Source organism: Canis lupus, chromosome X (genome assembly GCF_048164855.1).
Source record: "Canis lupus baileyi chromosome X, mCanLup2.hap1, whole genome shotgun sequence".
Classification (NCBI taxonomy): domain Eukaryota; kingdom Metazoa; phylum Chordata; class Mammalia; order Carnivora; family Canidae; genus Canis; species Canis lupus.
Window position 1 is genome coordinate 90,540,735 of NC_132876.1, and position 24,007 is coordinate 90,564,741.

The following is a 24,007-nucleotide window of genomic DNA, read 5'->3' on the forward strand; positions in this document are numbered from 1 at the left end:
ATCTGGGGTGTCACAGACCGGGTCTCCATGGTGGGGTCTAAGAGCGGTTTGTCAAGATGCCGGCTCATCCCTCTCAGGTAGAGAGGGAAACAAAGATCTAGAGAGCTGGAATAAGTCAAAAACATCTTCATAGTCACCTTCTTGTATTCAGATTTGGGCCTGGTTCACGGAAAAGAGCCGGAATCCTGTGGTGAAGTCTACACTGGGAGTCCGGGCTGAGATAATGCGCATTACGCAGTGCATGAATACAAATGCTTTTATTCACGTGAAATTGCTTCAGAATGAAGGGCTGCTTGAAAACTGACCGCCAAATGGAGCATTTTGTGTTACAAAATAAAATTGCATCCCTTCGGCTCCGAGAAAAATGCATATTGCCCTCATCTGAAATGTGGTGATAATTATATGCCACATTATTCATCCCGTGTCATTTCTGGTCACATTCAGCATTTGGCACAGTGGCAATTTAGGGTGTGCTGGAAACAAAGGCAGTCACGCAAAAGGCACAGGGGACAGAGTGCGGGCAGCCAAGGTAATGGGGATGGCCCGTGGTACCTCAAGGCTCCCACTCTCTGGGGATGATGCACCTCCAATTTCGAATGTTCTCCGTGGAGAAGGACCAATGTTGACATGCTTTTCAGGGAAAAGGGGAAGAGAGAAGAATAGGAAAAGGAAACCAAGTCAAATAGCGCAAAGATGTCAGAGGAGGGTGTGTGTGTGTGTGTGTGTGTGTGTAGCAGGCCAGGGAAGTCAGAGCCATGTGCTCTGGCCTGAGCAGTCTTGGGGCTGAGGGAGGATTAGTTATTAGTGCATAGTATTAGGCTCTCAGCTAGGAGCTGTGTTATTTATCTGTTGCTGAAAGAGCTAATTACCTCAAAACTTAACAGCTTAAAAACAGCAAACAGTTTCCTCCGGTCAGGACGCCGGGTCGGCTTAGCTGGTGCTTCTGGCCTGGGTCTGCTTGGGGCTTGCAGTCAGCTCAAGGCTTGCCCGGGCCTGGAGGCCCAGCTTCCAAAATGGCTCAGGCACATGGCTGTTGGCAGGAAGGTTCAAAGGGTCGGTTTCTAAGCTCACTCACGTGGTTGCTTTGTTCCTCCCCATGAGGGTCCTCTATAGGCTGCCAGCGCATCGTCAGGACAAGTCAGCTGGCCACCTGGGGGGCAGAGAGTGAGTGCCCCGGGAGAGTCGGGGACTGAAGTCACAGTCTTTTTGGGACCTAATCTCCAAAGTGACTGCCTGTCCCTTCTGCTCTGTCCTGTCCCTCAGCCTGGCCCACCCGCAGGGCATGTGAACACCAGGAGGAGGGGGTCACCGGGAGCCATCTTAGAGGCCGCCTGCCACCGAGGTCAGGCCCTCGACCACCCCCGGCATCCGAGAAGGTTCTCGGGCCTGAGAAAGTTGCCATCATTACGAACAAGTGCTGGAGAAGAGAGCTTCAAACGTGAGATTTGCAAGAGCCTGGTTCTTGCCCCGACTCCCGACTCTCTTTCCTTATTTATTTATTTATTTTTAAATTTTTATTTATTTATGATAGTCACAGAGAGAGAGAGAGAGGCACAGAGACACAGGCAGAGGGAGAAGCAGGCTCCATGCACCGGGAGCCCGACGTGGGATTCGATCCCGGGTCTCCAGGATCGCGCCCTGGGCCAAAGGCAGGCGCCAAACCGCTGCGCCACCCAGGGATCCCCCGACTCTCTTTCCTGTCTGGGTCTCTCAGAACAAAGACAAAAGTCTGTCAGAGTGGGTTTCCGCGTCTGTCACATAGGGACAGCAACACCGAGCTCACGGAAGTGGGGCTAGTTGAGTGACATGAGCAGCAAAATGCTCTCAGATGGAAGGAGCCACACTGGCGGTCTCGGGAACATTCCCCGGTGTGCTGCTACCCGGCCAGGACTGGGGGACCTGGGGCTTACGTGGGTGACAATTTCTACTGTGGTGGGCTTTCCTGGCCACTCTATTCTAGGGGCTTAAGACCAAGACTGACAAGAGCCTGAACAGTCATTAAGTAAGTGACCGTTGCCAGGTGGCGTTCTCTGTCCAAGGAGATGGCAGAGGGTGACGGGCAGGCCACAGCCCCTTGGAGCCCAGGTCTCGCCTTTCCCCTTCTTTCCACTGTCCTTGGGTCTCCCCAACTCTGATTTAGACCTCTCTCCACCCACCTCTTGACTGGCTCGAATGGGTAAGAAAAATCTTTTAATAGTCTGGTACTTTCCAAACAGTATTCTTGTTTCTGGTCCTGAGTGTTTTATATTTCCTCTGGTCAAAAATAAAAACATTGACGTTTCCCTTTTGTGTGAGGTCCTGGGGACCAGAAGCCTTCAGGAGAGGAGGGGGAGAGGCCTGGCATTCCTCTGTAGGAATGGCAGGCCGGAGGGCGCTGGGCAGCCTGGTGCCCTGTGGAGGAGCAGCCTCTGGCCTCTGGGGCAGCTGCCGCCACCTCCCGGGAGCTCCCATCATGCTCTGGGGTGTGCTGTCCCCAGCCACGCCAAGCAAGCCTGGTAGTGACTTGGGAGCAGGGAGGATGTCAGGTCGCCTCCAGCTCTGTCACTTATTAGCTCTGGGGCCAGACAGAGGGTCCCTCTGGACGGGCCTCTGCCTGCCCTGTGCACTATCATATCTCCTGCTCCTGGCACAAGCCCTGCCTGAGATTCTTTTTAATTTAATTTTTTAATTAAAGCCTAATTTGCATGCATTGAAATGCACAGAAGGTGTACACCGTGATGCGTTTGGGCAAATATATGCATCTGTGGAGCTACCCGCGCGAGATATAGAACATTTCCATCACCCTCAAAAGTTCCCTTGTCCCCTACCCAGTCAATCGCATCGGTCACCAGAGACAGCCACCCCCCCACCCCCCCAGTCTGATTTCTGTCACCGTGCATTAGTTTTTGTCTCTTCCTAGATTGGATATAAATGGATCATACAGCATGTGTTCTCTTGTGTTTGGCTTCTTTTGCTCGACATCACATCTGCGAGATTCATTCACATTGTTGTGAGTCCTGTGAGTACCTTCCCTTGTATCACCGAGTACTGTTCCGTTAGACGGTTAGGCCGCACTTTGTTTATCCCTTCACCAGTTGATGGATATTTGAGTCGACTCCAGTTTTGGAGCTATTATGAATAAAGTTTCCGCGAGCATGCCCGTGCAACTGTGTTTCTGAACATACGCTCTTATTTCTCCTGGGTAAATACCTAGGAGTGGAATTGTTGAATTCTAGGGCAGCTGTATGTTTAACCTTGTGAGAAGCTGCCAGACTATTGTCCGAGGGGCCCTGCCATTTTATACTCCTGGCTGGCATTCGAATCTTTGAGCAGAAGGGTAGAGGTTGTTTGTCTCTGGGTCTGCCTTGGCCCCTGCCAGTGCCAAGCTTTCTTATCCAGACATCCAATCTACGATGCCAATCTCCGATCGTCTTCCAGTAAATTTCCTTTTTTTCCCCCTCATTTTTTAAAAAAGATTTTATTTATTTATTCATGAGAGACACACAGAGAGAGGCAGAGACACAGGCAGAGGGAGAAGCAGGCTCCATGCAGGGAGCCCGACATGGGACTCGATCCCGGGTCTCTAGGATCACACCCTGGGCCGAAGGCAGGGGCTCAACGGCTGAGCCACCCATGCGTCCCTAAATTTCCTTTTGTAGAAACAGATTTTATTAATTTATTTGAGAGAGAGAGAAAGAGAGAGAGAGAGCGAGAGAACACGATTTGAGAGGGAGGGGCAGAGGTAGAAGGAGAAACAGACTGCCTGCTGAGCAGGGAGCCCAATGCGGGGCCCAATCCCAGGACCCCAGGATCAAGACCTGAGCCGAAGGCAGATGTTTAACCCACTGAGCCACTCAGGGGCCCCCAGTAAATTCCCTTCTGCCCAAGTTAGTCAGACTCTGTTTCTATTGTTTGCAATCCAGGAACTCTAGCTAACTGATGCAGCACGGTGCACACAGTAGGTGCTCAGTGAAACGGCGGCTGCTCTGGTATTTGTGGTGTTCAGTCCAGACAGTCACAGGGAGAGGCAGAGGGAGCAGGGCGAGGCTGCTAGATTGGGTGTGTGTAGGAGGGAGGTGGGTGCAGCTACAAAAGGGGAGTGGAGGAGGAGGAGATTGTTCTAAGATGCTTGGACACGGAAATGTCGTTTTGTCACTTGTCTGGGGAAAAGGTCCTTTTCATGTAGCTTTTTAGTCCTTTGTAGTATGGACTGTGGAGCTTCAAGAGGCACCTGCCTTTCGGGAAGGCAAAAGGGTTCATGAGGCTCCCGGGACACCGGCTTGGCAGGGCCCCCTGCCCCTCAGGATCTCGTTTCCCTCTTCTGCAAGGAGGCAGCTGACCGGGAGGTCCTCGAGGAGCCGACGTCGACATCGGCAGCATCTACACTCACTCCATCCTGGTCATGCTGGTGATCTTTTTGAGGCTGAGGGAGATGGATAGGCCATGCTAGGGTGGTGGTCCTAGCCTGAACACCCGTGCATTTTGGGGAGCCACTTGCTTCACACAGAGGGATCACAGCAGAAGTTGGGCAGGCAGGATCTCAGGCTGCTCTGTTCCTGTTGTTCCTACTTGCATGTGGACATGCGGGGGGCTGTCTCCGAGAGGCCCCCCCCGGGTAGCCCTCTTCCCAGACCTTGATGGTTTCCAGTTTGCACTGCCATGGCTGACCCAGTGCTGAGCTTGGTCTTGCATGAAGGGCAGGTAACTAGCTGCAGTTGGGTCCACGGGGTGCCACCTCCTGCATTTTCACCTGATGCCGCTTTTTTTTTTCTTTGTTTAAGTTCAGGTGCAGCTTCCATACAGGGAAATGCACCAATCTTCAGTGCTAATGTTCGAGGAGTTTTGGCAAAACTCAACCCTTGCGTAACCTATCCTCCTATCAAGATACAGCTCATTTCCATCATCCCCAGAGCACTCTCGTGCTCCTTCCTTTTTCTGACTTTCATTACCATAGTTTAATTTTGCTTGTTCTCGAATTTCACATAAATGGAATCATAAAGTGTCTCCTCTTTCACGCTTGACTCTTTTCAGGGAGCAGATGCATTTGAGATCACCCAAGTTGTTGTATTTAGGAAGAGTTTTCCTCCTTTTGATTGCTGAGTACTTACCACTGTATGGATGTACCATAGTTTTTGTATTTATTGACCCACTGTTGGACCTTTGGGGTTGTTTCTGGTTTGGGCTGCTATGAGCAGTGTCACTGTGAACACTGACATTCAAATCTTTTTGTGGATAAATGCCTTCATCCCTCTTGAATGGGTACTCAGGAGTGAAATAGCTGGGTCTTATGGCAACTGCATGTGTAATTATTTTTTTAAAAATGTTGTATTTATTTATTTATTTATTCATGAGTGACACAGACATAGGCAGAGGGAGAAGCAGGCTCCCCACGGTAAGCCCGATGTGAGACTCAATCCCAGGACCCCAGGATCATGCCCTGAGCCAAAGGCAGATGGTCAACCACTCAGCCACCCAGGCACCCCTGAATGTGTAATTCTTCTTTTTAAAAGATTTTATTTATTTATTCATGAGAGACACACAGAGAGATAGGGAGAGACATAGGCAGAGGAAGAAGCAGGCCCCATGCAGGGAGCCCAATGTGGGACTCAATCTAGGGACTCCAGGATCATGCCCTGGGCTGAAGGCAGACACTCAACCGCTGAGCCACCCAGGCATCTCTGAATGTGTAATTCTATAGGAAATTGCCAAACTGTTTTCCAAAGTGGCCTTATCATTTTACACACCCATCCACAAGGTCTGACAGCTCCAGCTGCATCTCACCCCTGCCCGCACTTGGTGTTGTCGAGTGTTTTTAGTTTAGCCATCCCAGTGGATGTGAAGTGTTTTCACATTGTGGTTTTAACCTTGGGCCGTTTTTCAGTTCTGGGAGAAGTATGATTATTTTGAGGAGTGTTGAGAATGGCTCTGTGCCTGTGTGATTATAACCTGGCATTTGAAATATCAACAGAGAAAAGCTGATTTGGAATTCCAGTGAGTACTATTTGCTGATCCTTGTACACACCAATAGGGTGTCTCTCGATATAATACATGACAGCAATCCATTTCAGTGCCCTCCTTACCATCCTTGTTTTGCATTGAGAGAGAGTAAGTTCCGCACTCTGCCGGAAGCTGGCACAGCCCCTCCTGGGGTAGAATATCCTGCTGGATAGGATGGCGCTGCTCATGCACTGTTGAGGAAATGTGTTGGAGCTGTCTTGGGGTGCTCCCTGCCCTCTCATGGGATCCTGATCAAAATAGCTGAATCGCTACTGTTCACACACGAGAATAGGGTGAGGTCCTGGCCAGTGCTGCAGAGGTCCTGCACGCAACGTCCATGAACTGAGACCACAGGCAACTGCAATCCCTCTGACGTTGTATGCACAGTTTTGCATATACATGATTTCTGTTTTTCTGTGAAAGGGTTCATAGCTTTCATTGGGTTATCAAAGACAAAGATTGCTAGTTGATTCCCAACATTTATTTTGTTCCCCTTTTTTCCAAGTAATGGAGTCCCTGAATTCTTTCCGGACACATAGGCTATGTGAAATAAGGACTACATTTCCCAGCCTCCTTTGCAAGCTAGAGGTGACCTGTGATTAATTGTTGGCCAAGAAGATGTAAGTAGACATGTCATGTGCAAGTTCCAGGAGGTGAAGGGACCCTTTTTCTTGGCTGGCTGGACTGTGGATGTGCTGGCTAGAGCATGAGCAGCCATCTTGGACTAAGAGGGGGCAAAGAAACAAGATGGAAGAGGTCTGGGTCCATCAGGAGCATGGAACATTATACCAACTTGGGTATAGACTTTGTGAGAAAGGGAAATACATTTTTCTCTTGTGTAAGCCACTACTCTTGGGTTTTGTGGTAGGCAGCTGTTAAGAAAGACTTCAACGAACCTGCCTCCCACACTGTTCCAGGGTTGGTTTGTATGACCAATAGCATATGGTGGAAGTGATGGTGTGTCACTTCTGAGATTTGGTTATAAAAATACTGCTGCTTCTTTCTTGGGTTCTCTCTCTCTCTCTCTCTCTCTCTCTCTCTCTCATGGATCACTGGTTCTGGGGGAAGCTACGTCATGAACACCCCCACGAAGAGGCCCATGTAGCAAGAAACAGAGGCCTCCGCCAATGGCCACATGAGTGTGCTTGGAAGCGGATCCTCCTGCCCCAGTGAAGCCCTAAAAGACTGCAGCCCCAGACAACAGCTTGACTGTAGCCTGAGCCAGAACCTCCCCCAGCCAGGCTGCTCCTGGATTCCTGACCCTCAGAAACCGTGTGAGATAATAAATGTTTGCTGTTCTAAGCTGCTAAGTTTGGAGCAATTTGTTACCAAGCAATAGATAATGAATACAGGCTTCCTGTCACTGAAACAGACAAAGACCATCCTGCAGATTAGACCCACAGAATATTAAGAACTTCTGTGCTAAGTAACATCTAGGCATCTCTGTCCCTGGGTTCTAGCCCCAAATTTCCAGAAACGTGCTCCACGGCATTGGACAAATCATGTCGCCAATCTGGGCCTCGGTGTCTCCAGCATCAGCTAAAGCAACTGCTTTTTCCAGCTAGAGTCTCAAATTGCAGAGAGTAAGGAAGGCAGGAGAGGGTGGCATGGGCCGAGACCAGACCAATTTGGCCGGCATAAAACTATTGCAACACTTTGGTGAGGCTCCTTGGGCATTTCCCCAGTCCAGGGGGGTGGTGGGTAAGGCTAAGTGAGGACTGAATTGCTCTGCCTAATAAATTAAGAAAAACTGTCCAGGGGAGCTGTGTGCAAGTGGGGGGGAGGAGCAGGCAGGGGACGAGAGGGACCAAAGGAGAGAAGCCTGTGAACACGGCCATGGATAGGAGCCAGGGAGGAATTCCCTGATGCCAGGAGCTGCTGATGAATTTTTAAACTAGTGAAAGTATCATCTAAATTGTTTCTTGTATTGTGCTGAAATCTATTTCGAAGACTCCAAGCTCTCTCTCTGTCACACACACACACACACACACACACACGTGCGCACACTCAGGCACATCCACACACACACACACCTACTGTGCCTTCTTACCCCGGCAGCCTAGCACTGGGGAAAATTTAAGAGCGCAGAAGCAGCCCCGGACAGGCCTGGCTTTTTGAATCTGGGCTCTGTTTCTTACCAGCTGTGTGACCATGAATCTGCCGCCTCCTGTCTCTGAGCCTCAGGTTGACCTGATACAGTGAGGCTAAAATAAAGCGTCCTTGATGGGAGTTGCTGAGGGGGACACCGGATTCTGTCCTCCAGGCCCTCGGCCAGGGCTGAGCTCCTTGCCAGAGCGCAGGAGCCACTGCTGTGAGCTCTCGGGGTTGTCTTTCCTCTGCTTCTACCCGCCGCAGGCCAGTCATGCTTCTGGAAAGGGCAAGCTGAAACCTCCTCCTCTGCTGGGTGCCCACCAGCCCAATGTCCCTCCTCTCCCCTCCCCTCCCCTCCCCCAGCCACAGAAAGAGACTGCGCTGTGTGACATCGTCTCTGAGTGCCCTCTTCCCCTAGCCTGGGAGCCCAGGCCACCCTGGGTGGGTGGGTGTGCAGGTGGCTTCTGGTGAAAGCATAAGGTCCAGGCTGGTGGCTCAGGGGCTGCAGTCCTGCTCTCTCAGAGGCAGGGCTGCCAGCAGGGCTGTCACCTTTTTCTAGGTGTCCTGCTTGCTTTTCTGGGTACAGAAAACTTCAACCAAGTGGCCCAAGTCCAGCAGATGCCACTGGGGCCCGTCGACTGGGAGTTAGCCCTAGCAGGAGTAGGCCGGATGTGCTGGGCCCGGGGTGAGCATGGCTGCCTTGCAGAGGTGCCACTGCTGGCAATGGCAACCCTAATGATCATCGCCTCCCATGCGCTCCCCTCCCGCTCCTGAGAAGCCAAGGTGTCCGTGGATACTATATCTCGGAGGCCATCCCTGGGGGCTGGACAGCATCAGTCCATGTGAGAGGGGAAACTGTGGCACAGAGCTACGTAGGAGGCCGTGGAAGGTGCCAAGGGGACAGAAGCCATAGAGGAGCCCGCTGTGATCCTGGTGACAAACATCTGTTACCCCTGCTGATGCTGCCAGTCAGATTGGATTAAGCCCACTCTAAGGGCTCATTTTAACTTGATTCACCTCTTTAAAGGTCCTGTCTCCAAAGGGAGTCACTTCTGAGGTCCTGGGCATTAGAGCTTCAAACTATGAATCTGGGTGGGGGAGGGGAACATGATTCAGCCCTTAACAAGCTCAATTTAGTATGAGGCATGTGACTGCCCCTGGGCACATTTCTGCCAGGCGGGCACACAGACTGACCCAGGAACCCCAGCCTTGGGTCCAAAGGTCACTTGGCTCATGAATGCTTTGACGCTTCTCCCGCTGAGTGGCAGGGTCCATCTCACCCCTTCCAAGTCCAAGCTGGGCCCCGGCAGAAGTGATACGTGCCACTGTCAGGCTTAGTTGGCCCTTCTGAGCGCCGGCACCTTCTGCCCTGGTCTCTTGGGGGCCCTGAGACCACTTCAGAAGTTGAACCACCCTCCTAAGAGACCCCACGGAGAAGTCATGATGCCCTATGGCCAGAGGGACAGGCCCAGCTGAGCCAGCCCCCTGCCTTCCTCTGTCAAGGCACCAGGCATAGGAATGAAACTGTCTTGGGTCCTCTAGACACCACAGTCACTGGAAGAAGGCCACCAAGTGACCCTAGTCAATGCCAGGTCCTGCTGAGGATTTGTCCAGTTGAGCCCTGCCTGCGTTCCCGACCCCCTACCTCATGAGAGATAATAAAACGGTGGTTTTTATGCCACTAAGTTCTTTTTTTTTAAGGTTTTATTTATTTATTCATGAGAGACACACAGAGAGGTGGAGACACAGGCAGAGGGAGAAGCAGGCTCCCTGTGGGAAGCCCAATGCAGGACTTGATCCCAGGACTTCGGGATCACGACCTGAGCCAAAGGCAGATGCTTAACCACTGGGCCACCCAGGTGTCCCTATTCCACTAAGTTCTGGGGTCATTTGTTATGTAGCGAGAGATAGTGGACTATTTGGTGACTCTCGAGGTGGTGTGGTGGGAAGGGAGTTCAGTGATGTGGAGGGACGTTCTTGCCAGGCTGGGGTGGGTCATTCTCCCCTCCATGGCTGAGCAGGCTGGACTCGGCTACCTTCCCTGGCCACGGTTGAGAGGGCAGGCATCCTCTTCCCTCTGAAAGTCCATTTTCTGGAATCTAGGAAAGCCTTGGGCTGCGGGCTGTGGCCACCCCTGAGGCCATAGGGGTTCAGGAAAAGAGGGAGAAGAGGAACTGCTATCTTTTTTAACGATTTATTTATTTGAGGGCGGGGGAGGGACAGAGAGAAAATCTTCAAGCAGACTCCCCACTGAGCAAGGAGCCTGACTTGGGGCTCGATCCCCTAAACCTGAGATCATGACCTGAGCTGACACTGAGTCAGATGCTCAACCAACTGAGCCACCCAGGCGCCCTGAGGAACTGCTATTTTTGAACACCTCCAATGAGCTGATGAGTCCTCCAGGGAGGGACATTCCATCCCATCCGCCCTGTTTGTCTGACAGGAGGCCTCATTTCCTGGGTCATACCAACCTGAGCCTATGTTTGGATGGAGGCGGGTCAGATTCCCCAGCCAGTGTTCTGACCCTGACCCCACACTGTCTGGGCCGAGTTGGGAGGAGGGTGGGGGGAGGAGTCTGACAGTCAAGCAGCTCTGGATGGGCTGACACGTGAAGGTTTGAGAAGGTTGACCAACAGGCCAGAGGGTAGGCTTCTGCAGCAGCCAGGCCATGGTGGGTGGAGGCAGGCCTTGGCCACTGTCCCCAGCCTGTCCCACACGTGGGGATGCAGGCAGGGACTGGGCCACAGATGTGGTGAAGACCAGGCCTGAGAAGCAGGGTGCAAGGATGGGGCTGGTGTGCCCCCAAATACTCTGATGGCCCTGGCTTGGGGGACTAGGGAGACCCAAGGCCTCAGGTGAACATCAAGGGGCCTCCCTCTCCCACCACGAGGAGAAGTGGGACTCAGAGACCGGATCTTACTGAACTGGATCTGTGCCCTTGGGCAGGTGTGTACACTTCTGAACCTCAGTTATCTTATCTGTAAAATGGGTAAGTTAGACTAGGTGATCCCCTCCAGTAACGCCTGGCTCGAAAAAGTCTGTACTTTTGTTATAAAATCCCTCCTTCTCTCTCACTCTCCCTCCTTCCTTCACACCCTCCTGTCCTCTGTAAGCCTTGGTTTTGTTTTGTTTCATTTCTTAGCACCACCCAGTGCTGCCTGTCTTCATGGATCATACAGTCTGCTAGCAGAGAATGGAAGATTGCACTTTCCAATCGACATACGCCATCCCACATGCCCGTCTTCCAGGTAGCCATTGACTCGTCTCTACTGAAGTGTCTACATTTCCTCCTGGGGCATCGGAGGGCCTGTGATTATGGCAGGAGTGATGCTGTGCCACATTTGAGGTGGAGCCATAAAACGCACTCGAGTTCCTGCCTCGCCTTGGGGTGCTCTCTCAGAATCTGCAGCCATACTGGGAAGGACCCTGAAGCCACGTGTAGGGGTGACGACCCCAGTCCCAGCCGATGGCCCTTGTGAACTCCCAGACATGAGAGGGGCCGTCGGATGAGCCAGCCCTGGCCTTCCAGCTGCCCTGGCTGACGTGGGATGGAGCAGAGATGAGCTGTCCCTGCCATGCCTGCTGAAATCACAGATTGATGAGCAAAATAAATGTCACTGTTTTAAACCATTAAGTTGTGGGTTATTTGTTATGAAGCAATAGATAGCCAGAACTGGGCGAAGACAGGTTGGAGAAAAAAAATGTAACACCGGATGACACCGTCTTCAACGAAGGTATATATATGTCACAACCTGGGCGCAAGGGAAGAAAGATAAACTTTAACCAATGTGTGTCCATGTATGTGTTTGTGGTGGGGGGGAGGGTTGCACCTGCCATGGTGGAGATGGGGATGGAAATGGATTTTTCCAGGCAAACAAAATGGGGTGGGGACCATGCTCCGCAAAGGAAGAGCCAGTGCAAGGTCACGGTCCTGCCAGGTCCCAGAGCTGCCGGGTCACAGAGCCTGGAGATTACAGAGGAGCAAGGTCACAGAGCAGCCAGGTCACAGCGCTGACAGGTCACGGGGCCACCAGGTCACAGAGTTGCAGGTTACAGAGCTGCCGGGTCACCGAGCCTGGAGATTACAGAGGAGCAAGGTCACGGAGCAGCCAGGTCACGGCGCTGCCAGGTCATGGGGCCACCAGGTCACAGAGCTGCCGGGTCACAGAAGTGGGTGGCAGCCCAGGGCTGAAGCTGAGGAGGTCATGCTTGCACCCAGCCACCGGCCACCACCGCAGTACAAGGCTCCAGCTCCGGTTTATGTATTATTTTCCCTTAATTGCCTCTGAGGCTGGTGGATGCCAGCCAGGGAGGGTCTTAGATCACATCAGGGAGCCATCTGCAAATCTTCGTGCAGGGGGTGGTGGCCTGAGGGCAGCTTTCCTGAGGGGAGCTAATCCCAGGCAGGCTCTGTAGCTCCTCAGGGGAGCTGGGTGGGGGTGGAGTGCCTCCCCCCATCCCCAGCCTGTCTTAGATTCGGGCCTTTAATTTGGATGGTGGTTGGCTAGAGGCCCGAAACCTTGAATGCTGGAGGCTGCTGAGTCTTGTCCACCCCCCTCACGTAGGGAAGTGATCCCTGACTTAGCGTGATGGCTCTGGAGTCCGTGACGGGGAGGTGAAGCCAGGGTAGCTGGCTTTTGGGGAGCCACTCTGGTGACCTGGTTATTCTATGTGACAGAGGCAAGCCTAAGCCATTCCTAAAGCCCTCACCTTTCCGAGAGCCCTGGGGCCAGGCCCCCACAGCTCTCACCTGGCTTCCCTCAGTCAAGGTCAAGTTGAATGAAAGAACATGGAAGGGCTTTGAGGTCCTTAAAGGCCCAGGCAAATCCAGGTGTCTGCTGGGGCCCTGTACTAGGCCCTGTACTAGGGGGCCCACACCTGGCTGCTCATCTACTGCCCCCTGCGGCCACCCCTTAGCGCGGTGGTGAGGAAACTACAGCTTAGGGTGCCAAGGCCACTCGGAGTGACACAGGCCTACCCAGCTCCAGGCTTCCCACTCTCCACCGGACGCCAATACTGCTGTGAAGACCAGAGAGACACCCTTATTCCCTTGGTCTGGCCTGTTGTTCCAGGATGGGGACTCTGGAGCTAGGCCCCGGGGGACAAACCGCGCTCTCTTCGTGTGACCTCAAGCAAGTTACTCAACAGTCCTGGCCTTGGCCTCATCACTTGTGACTGATCGAGCAGCAGCACCTGCCTCCGAGCGGTGGGGGGGCGGACGGGCTGAGTGGGGTGCCACGGCCTCCCAGTGGGTCTACCAGGCCACTGAGCTGAGATGGCCTTTGTCGGTCGGAGCCACGGCACGGGGCGGGGGGCGGGGTGGGGTGGTGACTAGCTCTGTCTGCCCACCACACCGGGAACTCCTGGAGGGCACGGCCGCCAAGAACTTACAGGAGCAGGTGGGGACGCACGCCCTCCACTCCGCCCCATTTGGGATGAGTCCTCTGCCTGCAGAAGGACACGGAAAGGAAAGAAAGGTGGCTCCTTCGGCTATGGGGTCTTAGAAAGCCAGGGAAGAGGGTATCAGGCAGAAAGGACACTGGGTGGGGTGTCAAGGGGCATAGTGCCCATCCCTGGGAGCCAGGACTCCTTGCCCTGCCTTCTCAGGCAGCCCGGGCCTGCCCCCAGGGCCCTGCAGCCTCCACCTGTTCCCAGAACCCCGACAAGCGTCTCCTTGTCTTCCCGGGCCTCCTGGTTCTGGGTTCCTTGTCCGGCCCTGTTCCCTGCAGCTCTGCACACGGCTTTGGGCCAGAGCAGCCCGGGGCCCGGAGGGAGGTTTGTGAGAGTGCACTGCCTCCTAACGAGGCGAGGCGGTGTCCCTCTGCAGCGCCCACGCCAGGGGAGGGGGGTAGGCAGGGCTGAGCCATGAGCCGGGTGGGGGGACGGCCCAAGCTTAAGGGATCCTGTGCCCACCTAGCTCTGCCCCCGGCTCCCCCGTGGCTTCTCCCCGGCCCATCATAACCGTGCTGTCTTTGCTGTCCTGCTCTGTCCTCTTGCCCCGTCTGCCAGCTCCGGGCATCTCAGGGCCTGGCCACGTGATGGGCCCAGTGGGAATGGCTCTGGGTGTTCCCGAGCCTGGCACACAGACAGGCCCTGTCCCTGCTGCTTACTCTGCCATCTTTCCTGATAGTTTCCGTCAAGGGGAGTTGACCGGCCCTACTTTTCCTCTCCATGTCCCACAGCTGTCCCTGTCTTTGCCGGAGACTTCTAGAACTTCCAGATTGAAGGGAATGCTCAATGGCTCCATACTGCCCTCAGGAGAAAGTATGAGTTCCTTAGCTGAGCTCCCAGAAGCTTGCTGTGATGAAGTCCCCCAACTTCTCCAGCCTTGTCCTGCGTCTACACCCCCACCCCCATCATCCCATGTCTTAGTTATTTGCAGCAGCCGCCAGGCCCTTGGTGGGCTAGACTGTGGCCCTATCTTCTCCCCCTGCCTTCCTTTTCAAGTCCCTTCTCTCCCCTGCATCCTCCTCATGCACCTGGGCCTCCTCTGTGAAGCCTTCCCTTACCACTCCCCACATGCAACAGATCACCTGCTTCGTCGTGCTCCATGGTGGGCTGAGTAGCCTTCCATCACGGCATCTATAATGCTGGAGCTTGTCTGGCATTCTCCGTCATGCTGCTTCTCCCACCAGGCCAGTGGCTCCTGAAGGGCAGGGCGCATGTCTTTCTTGATTTCGCTTCCCTAGACCCTAACATGGTATCTTAGATAAGAATTCTCTAGAAGTACAAGGAATCGTGTGCATGTGATTTATGGAGAGTGTGCTCTCTGGAGAGGCCAGTGAAGGTGTGAGGAAGCAGGAAGAGCAGAGGAGGGGGAGAGGGCAAGGATGTGGTTTCAGGGGGTGTCCGGCCCCAGCCTAGCCCGGAAGGGGAGCTCCCGGTGTCAGTTGCGGTGGAGAGCGTGAGAGTCAGAAAGTGAGGTCTAGAAAGAAAAGAAGAGGAAAGATGAATGAACCAGTGAGAGAGGAAGGGGAGGACAGAGAGAGGATAGGCGGGAGAGAGCTGGAAGGGCAAGGTGGGGTAGAGGGAAGAGAGAGAGAGAGAGAGAGCATTGGAGGAGGAGGGTAGAATTTGTGCTGGCTAGCATAACCCAAGCCTCGAGGTCCCGGGGTCCCTGGCTGCCCCAGGCTCTCTGGACAGAGCCAGGAGTCATGGCCTGGGTGCGTACCATGGAGGGACAGAGCAGGGCCTCTCTGGCAGGCTCCACCTGCCATGCCCCTGACAATCTTCCTGAGGAGGCCCGAGGGGAGAGCAGGCCCTGGTAACCACCCCTCCGCTAGCATTTCTGTACAGACGTGCATTCTCTAATCCCACAGCTCCTGGAGGACAGGGCAGCCTTGTTAGTGTTTCCATGTCACCACGGCGGAATCTGAGGCCCAGGAGACTTGACAGGGCTCCCAGGTGAGTCACCAAGGAGAATCCATCCCCAGATTCCCTCTCCTCTGGGAGGAGAGATGCAACTCGGGGTGGGGCGTGCACCCACCACAGCGCCCTCCTCTGCAGCAGGGCTTGTCCAGGTGCAAACATCAGGGCTAGGAAGGGGGTGGGAGAGCCATCCCCTGTGCCTCCAGCCCTCAGGGACCTTGCCCAGCTCCTGCTGGGGGTGGAGCAGGGCATCCCTTTTTTCTACCTGCTCAGAACTAATCAGAGCAGCAAGGGCGGGTACAGGGCCTGGGGCCTGGTAGGGAGGGAGCAGCACCCGTGTTCTAGTCTCAGCTCTGCCACCAAACATCATATGACCTTGAGCACGATACTTAATTCCTGGGAGCCTCCAGTTCCTAGTCACTAACAGGCCCAAAGCCTGTCTTACCCATCACTTCAGAAGCTTGTTGTAAGGGCCCATCCAGGTAAGACAGCCAGGTCCCAGCATGTAGCACAGTCTCTTAGAAGCCTCTTGGTGGCCCCAGGGAAAGGCCTTAGTAGTCTAGTGTCAATGCTATAACAGATGACTGCCTGCTCAGTGGCTTAGAATAACAGAAGTTTGTTGTCTCATGGTTCTGGAGGCCAGAAGCCTGCCATTGGTTTCACTGGGCTGGGAGGTGTCAGCAGAGCCACACTTGTTCTGGGGAATTGAAGGGACAATTGGTTCCTCGCCTCTTCCAGCTTCTGGTGGCCACCGGCATCCCTCGGCAGGTGGCCACATCATTCCAAACTTTAAGAACAGCGGCTTCAAATCCTGGTCTGCTTCGTCCTCACATGCCTTTTCCTTTTATCAATGCGTACACCAGGATCAGGGATGTTACACAGTATCCCAAGGTCACAGCCAGTGAGGGAACCAGAATTTGAACTCAGCCTGTGGAGACTCAATCCTGTGATCTCTGCTCCATCTCAGCTATGACCTGCCTGAGCTGGGCCTGCCCTCCTGAAGCCTCTTTCTGGGAGCCATCTGGAGCTGGCCTGTGGCCATCCCCAGCTTGTCTCCAGCCAGTGGATCTGGGACTTGGAGACCAGCTGTACTATGGTGTCTAAATAAAGGGCATCCTCGAGAGTACAGCAGAAGTAGGGGAGGATGCTGGCTGTGGCTGACTGACCATTCAGGGTGGCCTTGGTGGCCCATCACAGGGCTGGGCAGGGCGATCCAATCTGGATCTTCAGGGCTGGGGTCGGCCCCGGGGTCAATGCCGACATGAAAGCCAGCCAACTTAAGCAAGACCACCTACGTATTTAAACAGTTCTTTGAGACTGAAGGGGCCATGTCATCGCTTGGGCCTAGAGAGACAAGATGGGCCTCAGGCTGGGGATTAGGGCCTTTTTTTGGTTTGAGAATTTTTCCTGATGCCTGACAGGGCCTTTTCTGCCTCTTCCTTCTCTTGTCCTGTTGCGGGGAATAGCAGGGTCTGTCCTGTTTAGTATTTAGTTCTGGGGAAAAGACAAAATGAACCTGTGTGCATGTGTGTGCAAGTGCCTGTGTGTGTATGTGTGTGTGCACATGCATGGGCGTGTGCAGGCCTGAGTGTGTGTTGAGGGTGAAGGGATGGAGCTATTTAATTTTTTTAAGCCAGCTAGGCCTGCAGAACTCAACACTGCTTACTCTATTCCACGTTTCAGACCCAGAAAAAGGGAGCCAGAACAAGAGATCCCAGAACACGGGAAAGACGGCTGTGGCTGAAGTCGTATCTGGGTTAAAACCCCAGGAGTGCTCCTCTTTAATTTTTTGGTACAGCAGGATCAAGGAATCGATTCACTCTGGTTATGCTTCCTCCCATTGTTTCTGTGGGCCGTGTTTGATCTGTGTTTCACGTGTAGATCTGCTATCCACGCTCTGAAAGAAATAATATATTCTGCGTTGCACTGGGTCAGGCTCAACCATGAAAGCCCCTTTTATTTTATTTTTTTTTATTTTTTGGATGATTTCAAAGACACACACACACACGCACACATACACACGAGCACACAGGCGTATATACATGCGCGGGCGCACACACACACACTGTTTGCGTAAAGGATTAAGAAAGAATGAAAGGCCCAGTTCCAGAACATGAACAGGGTCCGGGACACGGACGGGCCTGCAGGAGTGGCCCAGGCTGTGGCCTTCATCTGCGAACCTGGGCCAGCTGTGTCCCCTCTGAGCCTTGTGTGCCTGACCCCTGCGGGCAGGGGGGTATACCAGCGGACCCTTTGACGCTGCGCCTGGTGAGGCTGAGTGACAACGGCTTTCAGTGAAAGAGAGTCATTCTCCCAATGGGGAAGTCTTCCCCTTCCTTCGGGTCAAAAGCTGAACGGGGATGCCAAGGACACCCCCCAGTGCTGGGTCCTGGGGGTGGGGGGAGCGGGGCGGTGTCCGGGGTGTCAGGGGGATCGTGTACGTGAAAGATGTGAGGCCAGACAGGGAGGGCAAACAAATAAATAACCTGGCGCTGGCAACCAGAGCCGAGCCTGACGTTTCGGCGCGGGGGTGTAAAAGTTCAGGGGAGCCGCTTGGACCGCAAAGGCCCCAGGTGGGTATTGCTACCAGACTCTGCCAAGCACCCGGCTGGTGAACATGACAAAACTGAATCGATAAAAAAGAGAAACAACAGCCACCACAGGAAACACAAAGACGCAACACAACACAGCGACAACATGGCAATCGCAACACGAACCCACCCACGCAGCGTCCACCCAGCCCGTCCCGGGCCAGCCTCCTGTGCGCCCGTGACGACATTGCACTCCGCGTCCTCTCCCTTTATTTAGATAAGGTGCCTGTCGCCGCCGCTGGCCACCAGCCAGCTTTCTGTCTCCGAACTTGGGGCTTCAGCGCCACACAGGAACGCGACTCTGATGCCGCGGGCCTGAGTGTCAGCAGCACCCCGAGGGTCCCCGCGGCTTTGTGTTCCCAGAAGGATGATTTGTTTGACAACGGGCTTGCCTTCCAGACCGTCCTTCCAGGCTGGCACGGCGCGGGGGTCCCCCGAGACACGACGGGGCCGTGGAGCGCCGGAGCAGGCACCTCGGGCCCCGGCCGGCCACTGCCTAATTATGACGGCCACATAAAGGAAACGCAGACACAGTGGAAGGCCAGGGAGGGTCTTTGGTTTCACGGACTAACTGAAGCGTTTGTGTTCATCAGGCCTGAAAAAGTTAAGCGCTGGGGGAGCGGGGCAGACAAGACTGGACTCATTCTGTGGCACACAAAAGATTTTTAATAAGCTCCGAGAAAGGTCCCCACCCCCACCGCTCGTGTCTTTCTCTCCCTGTCTCATTCCAAAGCTCCTGTGTTAGCCAAAGAGACAGCTCGGAAAAGCCGCCCGGGAGGTGGGCGAGGAGGCGGTGGGGGAGCCGTTCTACCAGGCTGGTCCCCGCTGGGTGGCTCCCACAAAGTCAAGGCCAAAGTCATCCTGGCCAGGCCTGGGGCGAGACAGCCGTGAACAGTGGGGGCAGGGCTGGTGTCCGGTGGAGACCACCACACCGTCTCTGCTCCCATCTCCTTTCAGGCTTGCTCCGGGGATCTCGGATCTTAAAGCAGCTTGACCATTAGCCACTGGGCTCCTGGAAGCTGGTGGCGAAGGCTGGAGGGATTGATTTTACAAGCGACACTTGGAGTCAGTTTATAGGGGCCTTTGGTGAGGAACCACAGAACCACAGGAGTTGGGCAATAAGAATCCCTCTGCAGGCCGGGGTCCCCCTCCTCACTGTCCCAAGCCCTTTCCCTTCATATTCACTGAGGAGTAGGCCCCGGGAATAGCTGGGACAGCCTGCCCGCCCCCCGCCCCCCCCCCCCCCACGACATCTGGTTGTTGTCTTAGGGACATCAAGGGAAGATCTTGCCTAGCTGTCATATTGGGACCAGTTTGGTGGACTGTGTTAAAGGCAGGGAGTGGTCAGCATGGGGTCGAGAGGTCTAAAGCGACCTCCAGCAGGAATTATCTAGTGCTGCCCAGGCAGAGACGCTGACCGCACCTCTGCTTCTCCTTTCCATGGTCCACCTGTAGCACTCTGACTCTGATTCCCAGGAACCTCAAAGAGGATAGTTCAGAGGTGAACATGGGCTTTCCTGCCCCCGGGGAAAGAAATCTGCCTGTTGCCAGTGGCTGTGTTGGCATCGATTTTTCTGAGTTTGGCTTGGCTGCCCCTGGTCTGCTCCAGGTACACTGACCAAATTCTGTTTCCGAGTCAGTCCTCAAATATGGTCTGCCAGGGTTAGCCTCCCCTGCTCCCTGTCTGAAAGTTTCCCTCCCCCTGGAACTGTAGCAAGCCTTATTCGCGAGGCCAATCTCTTATTTCGGGCCAGGGCTCCTCTTGCCCTTTTTTTTTTTTTAAATATTTATTTAATTTAGAGAGAGAGAGAGAGCAGGGTGAGGGGCAGAGGGAGAGGAGGAGATTCCTCAAGCAGATTCCCTATTGAACGCAGAGCCTGATATGGCGCTCGATCCCAGGATCCTGAGATCAAGATCTGAGCTGAAACCAAGAGTTGGATGCTTAACCTACTGAGCCACCCAGACACCCCCCGCACCCCTGCCTTGGTTTTGACTGGTGCACGAGGCAGGTGAGGCTGTGGGTGGGGTAGGGGTGGAGGGGTGCTCTCAGAGAGGAAGAAAAGAAGAGGGGAAGGAGACAGGAGGAGGCCTGATCCTCATTTCGCATCCCTCCTCATCCGGCAGCTGCCTTTTCCACTTAGTCTTGGATCTTTGGGGGATTATGTGATGGGGGGCTGAGAAGAGGAGAGAAGTCAAGAGCTCCCATTAAGCCTCTGAATTATAACCTGTTTCTGGAATGAAACAAAACTGATGGCTTGAATAAAAGGAGACAAACTATAAATGGCTACACTTTGCTTATCTAGAAGTCATTTGACTTAGCAACCTCAAGTATCTGGAACAATCTGGAAGAGCCAAAATGTGTTAGGAATTCCCTGCTCTAAAGTCCATTGACGGTGCATGGGAGCCTGTTTACTCTTATTTCACAAACTATTTTAACGACCTAGCCGACTCCGAAATTCCATCTAACTCCTGCTTTTGTTTTCGTTTTTGTTTTGACTTTGATGGCTGGGTGAGCACAGGGGCCATTCACCAGGCTCAGAAATACAAGAGGAGAAGGAGCAAGCTGGAGGGAAACGTAGTGAGTTCCCGTGGGGGTATAGACTGAGATGCTTCTGGGGTATCAGAAGCATCAGGAAGGGGTTATTGTCCACATCTGAGCAAAAGAGAAGCCGAGAACAAGCGAAAAGGAAGAGCTCCAGGGGACAGCAGGGTGGAACCATCTAGTGAAGGGGCGCATTGACGCAGAAGGCTGCCCCGTCTTTCAGCATGACAGTTGTCCATGTCCCAAGGGAGCAGGCCACCACGACAACTTCAACTGTGTCAGTGCCCTCAAAGGAAACAGGGAAATGTATAATGCAGTTTAGATGTGGTTTACTTAAAAACAGGTACACTTTTGTTTTTAAATCTTCGAGTTTCCAGGGGGTGAGCTTAGCCTGCACGTTCATGTCTTTAAAACAAACCCATTCTTCCCTGGTGCTCGGTTAGGGAGGGGTTAGTGTTTTCCCTACGCGTTACATCTTAAAGATGAAAAAAAAATTCTGCTGGCTGCCCGAGAAAATTCAGTATATCTCACTTGACATAGGAAGCTTGGCATTCCTTTGAATGCAAAATGCGAGAAGCATGCCCATCAGAGCATCCCTTAGTTTGAAAACAATTGATTTGTAGCCCTGTTCCCTGGCTTCCAGGAGGGAGGATTGAACAATAGGAAGCAGGGTGCTCCCGCTCTCTTTCTGTTCCTGACAAAGAAGGGGACCCTCAGGCTGGCGGAGCCCACACTGGAGGCTCCATGGGTGCAGCAGGACTAGCCCAAGAGCTCCCTCCTTGGTTAGGCCGGGGGCTGAGCCTAGGCTTTCGTTGCTACGCATCTTTCTTCTCTAGGTGATTATCTGTGGGACACACACACACACACACACACAAGCTTGAGAACCACTGCTTTAGAGGGAAGGAAGCTCATTTATTGAACATCAGTGCTCTGCCTGGCATTTCATAGGCGCTCAATGCAGATTTGTTGGAAGGAAGGAAAGTAAGAGGAAGGAAGGTCACTATAGTAGTCCAAAGCCTTGGATCTCAACCCTGACTGACCACACACTGGAATCACCTTGGGGGCTTTAAAAAGTGCTGATGCCTCCATCCCAGCCCCAGAAATTCAGACTTGTTGAGTCCAGAGCGTGGCATGGGCATGAGGGTTTCTGGAAGCTCTTGGAGATTCTGGTGTGCGGCCCAGGGTAAGGACCACAGATCTAAAGGGTCTGGCTTCAGCGTCAGAAAGAACAGGCCTCCATTGACTCTTGGAGCTTCCTCAGCTCTATGCCTTTGAGCAGATGGCCAGGGTCTCAGTCTCCCTATCTGTCGAGTGGGCAGAGGTCCCGCCCGGCTCCTGGTGTCTGCTCCCTGGAGGACCGAGTGGAACGGTGTCTGTGAAGCTGGAGCGCAGAGCAAGGTGCTCTGGAACAACGGGTAACAACCCGTGATTCCTGGCAATCCTGTGCTGGAAAACAGCCCATGGAAAGATCTAAAATCACCTTCCCATCCTCCGGGTCTTGAGGTTGGCTGTTTCCTATCCTCGTTAGCTCCAACTCTGTTGCTCGCATGTGGTCGAGGTTCTCGAAATATTGGCGGGTTGACAGAGAACCTGCAAGGAGAGCCCGGCAGAGTTCGGCAGACCCCAGGAGTTTGGTTTTTCCTTTTAAACCTTGCGGAGGAAGGATGGAAAAGAAATTCCAGATGCAGGTTTTATGATGCCCTTAGTGAATGCTGTGAAAACAGCTGAGCGGTGGAGACTCCCGCTGCCTGCCCTGGGCCATCCCGGGGCACGTATGGTGACAGGGCACCCCAGCCGAGCGCTCTTGACTTGCGGCCACCCCACCCCGCCCGCCCCCCAGCCTTTGATGAGAGACACGGAGCTAGTGAGTGGCTCGCAGGGAAAGAGAACGCTCTTTCCTCAGCCCTGGGGACTTGTTCAGCTGTTCGGCATTTAGCAAAATCTGGCATGCATTCTGCACAGCCCTGCACCCCTTCCCTTCCAGCTCAGCCTCAGCAGCATTTCCCAGGGGAGCTTCAACTGCCACTGACTGCAAACCCTCTCAGGACAGGGGAGCTGCCCCCCGGGGCTCTGGCCACCCAGCCCGGCTTCGGGTGACCTCTACCCATGCTCTGGTCTAGCGATGGGGAGTGAGCTCCCCCCAGCTGGAACCCAAGCTGGCAGGCGCACCAGGGGGCTCTCTGGATCGGGGGTGCTGTGCCTGGGCTCCAATGTTCCGGTGATGATAATGACTACCGTGCTTCGCCTGTAATTACGCAGTCTCTAAGTCCCCGGGGCTGGGATGGTGTATTTGCCTGTGCTGTTTGGGGGTTGATCCTGCTGTCAGCGCTTAGCAAGAATTAACAGTGACGCTCTGCGCACCCCAGTCATAACACTAAATCTGATCTGCATGTTTATGATTCATTAAAAAAAAAAAAACCCACCGTCGCTGAAACCCCTCCAAGCCCATCATTGAAAGAAATTATGCTCAGTTGAAAGAGCGATTTGACGTCACGGAAGACCTACGTGCCTTTTCATGAGCGGCTGGAATTAGAAGCCCGCGCTTCGGTAAGTGTAAACGGGATCCAGACTTGGAAACCTCTGTGCAGCCAGCAACCTGTTTTCCAGGTGCGGGTTGCTCACTTTCCGGATCCTCTGAAGCAGAGTACTTTGAGAACCCATGGCAGGCTCGCTTATCATGTCCTTCTGGGCCACGCCAAGCTCCTTCAAGGCAGGTAGCTTCTGGGAAGGCCAGCCGGTCTTTCTTTTTCTTTTCTGCCTCTTTTCCTCTTCTCCTTCTCCTCCTCCTCCTCCTCCTTCTTCTCTCTCTCACTTGCTTGCTTTTTTTTTTTTTGGATTGTAGGAGAGGCCCACACTTCAAGCGGGAAGGACAACCTGTTCCTATAACACAGCTTCCAGTAATTCTTTGACATGAGGTCAGAAGCCGTGAGGATAGCCTTTCCCTTTGAGGTCCTGGCAGCTCTGTCCTGTGGAGGAGCAGGAGTCTGGGCAGTAGGACTCCTGTTCAAGCCTTACATTGTACCACGGACGCTTGGGCAGTTTGTACTTCCGTATCCACAAAGATGGGTCATAAGAAATTCCACCTCACCCTGTCTCTTAGAGTCAGATAGGGATAAGGAAACAAAGCAAGAGTCAGGGAGGATGTGATCTCTTGGGAGAACTTACTACTGCTGTGTAAAATATGACCTCAAACTTAATGTTATAAAATCACAAACATTTTATTATGCTTGCCGATCTGTGGGTCAGAATTTAGGCTGGGCTCAGCTGGCCGATTCTTTCACTCTTTGTGGAGTCCAGTGATGCATGGGCTGGGTCTAGATGCTTCTATCACGTGTTTGGTGACTTGAAGGGCATGAGCTGTGGCCCGGAGCATCTGTGCATGCCCCTACAGGGCAGCCTTAGGTTGGACTTCCTATGGGTTCCCCTGCAGTGAGTACCT

General features: G+C 53.7%; 1 long non-coding RNA gene across 3 annotated transcripts; it reads left to right on the plus strand.

The window, feature by feature from the left end:
* The first annotated feature begins 12,202 nt into the window (after positions 1-12,202).
* LOC140627611 (uncharacterized) lies at positions 12,203-17,259 on the plus strand. 3 transcript variants are annotated; one of them, XR_012026269.1, is made up of 3 exons: positions 12,203-13,273; positions 15,387-15,471; positions 17,119-17,259. It is a non-coding gene; the product is annotated as an uncharacterized lncRNA (long non-coding RNA). The 3 variants fall into 3 exon arrangements; XR_012026268.1 differs by having other exon boundaries at positions 12,203-13,199; XR_012026270.1 differs by lacking the exon at positions 12,203-13,273 and adding an exon at positions 13,317-13,544.
* Positions 17,260-24,007: the final 6,748 nt, after the last annotated feature.